Here is a 6000-nt window from a genome sequence, read left to right on the forward strand (position 1 = left end):
AAATAAAACAGACATCATCAAATAGTGCTGTGAAATACTGTAGCAGCTCTAATCAAAACAGGCCACGCCAGCCATTTCCTCAAATTAATCCAAGTAGAAATGTGACAAATATGCACAATTTATCAAGTAAGCATCTGGAAGGATGCAGAGTAAACATTTTCTCATTTCTTATCATATTTATTGAATATGCTGCTGTAAGTATGGATAACTAAATGACATCACAGGAAACCCTACAATCACACAAAGCAAAATCAATAATATAATTGAACTTATCTACATCTGTTTGCTGTCTGAGCTCATCAACTTCATTGATTTTTGGAAAGATATTCTTATTCTAAATTTAATGCAGCAACATGTTTCAAACATATTGGGACAGGAGCAACTAAACACTGGGAAAGTTGCTCGAAAAACACCTGTTTGGAACATTCCACAGGTAAACAGGTTCATTGGTAACAGGTGATAGCATCATGATTGGATATGAGAGGGGCATACTGGAAAGACTCTGTCGTACACAAGCAAGGATAGAGAGAGGTTCACCACTTTGTGAACACATGATTGGGTAAAGGATATTACACATATACTTTATTTTTGTGTTTTTGCCTTTATTGATCAGTACAGTTTCATAGTGGAAAGAGAGGGGATGCATGTAGCAAAGGGCCCCAGGTTGGAATCAAACCTGGGCTGCTGCCGTAAGGACATAGCCTTCATATATGCCCACTCTACCAGGTAAGCTACATGGATACCCCTGCATTCTGTTTTTATTCATGATCTCTGGAGTGAATTTGATTGCAGACATGATGCTTTTTAACACTGGTGGCATCCGAGATAGTGTATCGGTATCACGGCTGTATGACACTCTGAAATATCAGCTACATCAGTGTAAGAACTGATAAGATGAGTCATATTGCAGATGCTGTTACTCTCTGTGCAGGACAGAGACAGCAAATATGGTTTGAAGGAGAATGGCACAGAAAGTTATCACAGCATCAGAACAGATCTGGTGGTGGCAGATTCAAGGTTATATCAGCATGAGAGACACTGATACAGCATTTGTCTTGGTAGAAATGTCCCACATGAAAGTGAAATAATGCGTGCAGTCATTTCCCCTCACAGTCCATGGAATATCAATCCAATCAAGCACACAGCAGCAGGCGGGAGAGGCCACGCGTAATTACATTGTTGCTGAGCAGATAAATGCCTTAAGTCATTGAGATTACTGACACAATTGATGAGACCTTTCGAAAGCATGCAACAAATTGATCATAGCATAAGTGTGTGTGTTTGTGGATGACACATTCTCGAAAGATTACTATATCGCCATCCATCATCAAGTGCAATTTTGAGGTAATTGTACTTTACTTGAGTATTTCCACATTATGCTACTTTATACTTCCACAACTATTGTACTTTTTGCTCCACTACATTTATTTGATATCGTTAGTTACTAGTTGCTCTGCAGATTTAGATAATTAATGCAGAAAACCATCAACTCATAAATGATGATATGTTATCAACATGTTAATGGTTAAAAAATTCAAATTAGCTGAACCTTTACCATCCGCAACATTAAAATATATGTGTACATATTAAGGGATTACTAGTTATGATCCAGTTATATGATTTTATATATATATATATATATATATATATAAAATATAAAAATCTGAAATGCAACATTCTGCATCATGAGTACTTTTGCCTCATTTATTTTGATGCTAAATCTTTTATATTTTCATTTGAATAAGATTTTGAATGCAGGACTTTTACTTGTACCATTATTGTTTCACTGTTGCTACTTTTACTGAAGTAAAAGATCTAAATATTTCTTCCGCCACTGCCTGTCTATCATTTTGTTTTTGTCGACAGCTTTGAAAGCCATAATTAAGATCCGCATGGCTGCTTTTAGCGTTAATTAGTAAAAGGTGTGACATGTCCGTAGCCAACTAATTCTGTAAACAGTCACACTGCAAATTTAAATCAGTGAACTGTTTAACCTTGTCATACCATAACATGTTCTCCTGACACAGCCAGGGCAGCGCCAAAATGTGTTGCTTTATGTCACCACAAGATGACAGTATGGAATCATATTTTACCATCACATCCACTGCAGTGCAAAGGAGCTGCAATGTGCAACAAAACATGAGAGCAATGAGATCCACTCACATACTGATGCAGCGAGGAAGCATCAGCTGTTATCAGAATTTACTGACAACCTCCCCTTTCGTATTAAGCAGACTAGGTGTATGAAACTTGTGTGTGTGTGTGTGTGTGTGTGTGTGTGTGTGTGATGTTTAATTTCAGTGTTCCTCTCCTGAGGGAGCGGCAGGTCACAGTCACAGAAAGATACACATGAAAAAAATAAAATGATGCTCATTAAAATGAGGTTGAGCTTGGATGATGGAATTGTTTAAATAGATAATAAAGCTGTAGTGTTAACAAGCGACTTAATGAGCTGATGAGACTGAAAGACTGATCGACTGATTGGTTGATTAATTAATTTACTCTTTAATATTTATTGACTATATTAATATATTTAAATATTTGATGTTGTGCAAAAAGTATCAACATTTAATGCAAAAGAAGGAAATTCTGAACCTGTACCACTGCTGAGTTAGCAGAAATAATTGATGATACATTTACTGTACATTTGTCAACAATATCCCACTGACAGTCTGACGTGACAGTGAACTGACCACAAGTACAATCTATATATTATAAGCAGTCTAATTGCTGTGATTGCTCTCGTTCTTCTTCTGTGCATTTTCCCCCACCTTTTACATAAAAGCCTTTCATGCAGATAGAGTATACCATTCACACAGGAATATTTATATGTGTGTGCGTATTTTATACTGTTTCATAAAATGTTGTTTCTATAGTACCAATAAATAATTCAGACATCAAATGTCTGATTTCTGTGAAGACTGGTGTCACTTTTCCTCTTATGACTGTTATGCATTTCCATGGACATCCATTGTATTTATAATTTAGATACTGGATACATGATACACCCCTTTCTTATTTCTTCTTATTGCACACTGATCTACTGTACATACGCTTGCTGTAGTCCCAACCCTAGGCTTGAGTTATTAGTCTTTTAGTCTTTTTTTATTGTCTTATGTATTAATGTCTATGGATGCCAATTGACTTCCATTGTATTCATAACTCGGCACCTGCGAACTGTGCAAATTCCAGTCAAAATGCTTTGTTGCACAGTGATCTACTGTATGTCTGCTTTTTATGATGACATATACAGTTTATGAGCTACTACAGTATGAATATTATAATGCATTAAAGTCTACACCTCTTCACCTCCACTCTATTCATCTAACCGGTTTACAAAACAAACTCCATTTAAATGCAAAATGCTCATTATTGCACCGTGATTAGCTGTGAATAAGATCTTCACAATGACATGTACATTTTACAGTATGAGTTAATATAAGTTGTGTGGTATTCATAATTATGTACCTGTTTACTGAACAAACTCTAGTCAGATTTCAAAATGTTAATTGTTGCACTCTGATCAACTGTGCATATGCTCATTTGATGACATGCATAGTTTAACATCATGAGTTATGTAACGCATTCAACCTTGGAAGCCTATTCAGTCCCACTGTATTTAAAACTCACCTGTATGGTACAGTTCTGATCAGCTGTGAAGTTCATTAATGTGAGCAGCTTCAGTCTGTCTGTGTCAACACAGGATGCATTCAGGCACAGTACTGAGTGTGGTTCACTTGTGTTTTGGCAAAGCTCAGAGCCCAACACAGGCACTGTAGTTATGCACATAAAACAGAATATAGACTTGAGCTCTTGCTTCAGCCTGTAGGTGTATAGCATGAGTGAAAAGCAGGCCTGTTTCGACGGATGCAGTGATTGAGTAGACATCTACTGCTATGTCACACACGCATGAGAAAGATGACTGAAGCGTGTGGCTGAAATGCTTTCTGTGTGCCGTAACGCATTCAATACACATCAATACATCACTGAGTTTAGACATTGTTATTAAGCCAGAAATCATGCCAGTCAGCATCAGTTCTCACAGACGTCACAAGGATCTCTACAGGAAATGCTTTTTTATATTTTCACTGTTAAATTATCTTTCATTACTCTATTTAGGCTACATTTGTAAAGTATACAAAAGAGATTAGACAGTAAAAAAACAAATTTGAAAAATAAGAAATTAAGAATGACAGATATAAATCATATATTTTAGAAACAGGCAGTGAGCAGGGAAAGCTGACATGTGGTATCTAGAGCCAACTGAGTGAAATACACCCTTTTATTAAAACAAGAATGAGTGTAACTGCAAAGAAGTCAGGGCTGAAGTGCTCTCAGCTTCAGCACCTCAGCCAGAAATAACGTTACCCACTTCTTACGACCCATTCTGTGTCAATCAGATTTCCTTGTAATTTGCAAATTTGGACCACTGGGACCATTACCCTGCTAATTGAATTTCAATCAAACCTTTTAATCACTGGCCATTTAGCTCACTATGTTTAACACACTCATAACACACTCATTCATAACAGAGTTCTTGCACAAAGCAAGTGTTCTCTAAGCTAGGGTCTCGGGATGTCCATGAGATACTTGAGGGGCTTTCAAAGGGTCCCAGCAAAGTAAGATACAGAAAAGATATGTTATGTAACTTGAGTTTAGGTTAATGTATATAAATTCCAGTCCAGATTAATATCAGTTCCATTTGTGCAATTATCTGCTATGAGATGGAAGGATCTCAAGCTTTTAATTCAAGATATTTACTGTGTTTCACATCTTCATCAAATATATTTGACCATACCTTTACAATCACCTGTGGTATTGAAATGGCCCTGATAAGAACAAGAAGTTGAGGGCCATATGGTGCTATAGCACAGCGCAGAAGCTGTCAACGCAGACCTTTTTCAAAGCAGACATTTTGACTGTCACAGCAGGAAAAGCACAGGTGTTGCTAATCACATTAACGATGGCTCCGTTCTATTCAAGTCTCCCAGTAAGCCATGACAGTATGACAGTGAGCCAGCATGCACGACGCTAGGACTCTGAAACTGAAGAAGCTGAATGTACTGTAAGTCAGCCATCATTCATTTCATTGTTAACAATTGAAAAATAACCTGCACTGTGGTACCATGTGGGATAATATCCGTGGACAACTGAGCATATATAATACATAATAAATACATAAGTCTAGTCTACTTTTAAGACATTTAAATTAGTGCTGTCAAAAATATTAATGCAAATTAATTTTAACGGTGTAATTTTTTAAATCACAAGATTAACACTCTTTGTGACCTAGTGAACTTGTAGTTTTTTATAAGCTGTGGCCACTCCTAGTAATGTAACAAAAACTACAGGATCCGGTTGTAAATCGGAAACAAAACAATAGGCACGCCCCACGCACGTGTTTGGTCTTGCCTGCTCGCTAGCTGTGAAAGTGTAGGCTACTAGTTTGTGTGGATGTCAAGCGCGAAACGCTGAATTGGATGTGAACAAGATTCTGAATGGAAAGTTTAGTTTCAAAAGTTGCCAGATGGGTCGACTGACAAGACCAAAGTTATCTGTGTGTATTGTCGGTGTGAACTGAATTATCACCGCAGCACATCCAGTCTGAAATACCACTTGATGGCCAAACACACGGCGAATGCGAATTCTCTGCCACCTCCTTGTCAAAACCAGGCAACAATGGATGGCTTTCGACAGAGGCATATGGATGCTATTATGTTCAATGGAAACTTAAGAAAGGGAAGTTTAAGCCATGGTTTAACTGCACTATAGGCTGAATCCTAGTTTACAATGATGTGCAACTTTGTAACTTTATCTTGTATCACCCTGTTTTTATCCCTTGGAAAGGGTTGTTGAAGGGGCTTTTTTGTAACCAAATATTTATTTTTTTGTAATCTGTTTATTGACAGTGTTAAAATGTGTGAGATTTGATTCATTCAAATGTGAATGACTGCTCAAAGTGAGAATGTTAGTGTGAAATAAAACACATTGTTTTCAATA

This window comes from Chaetodon trifascialis, chromosome 13, assembly GCF_039877785.1.
Source record: "Chaetodon trifascialis isolate fChaTrf1 chromosome 13, fChaTrf1.hap1, whole genome shotgun sequence".
Classification (NCBI taxonomy): Eukaryota; Metazoa; Chordata; class Actinopteri; order Chaetodontiformes; family Chaetodontidae; genus Chaetodon; species Chaetodon trifascialis.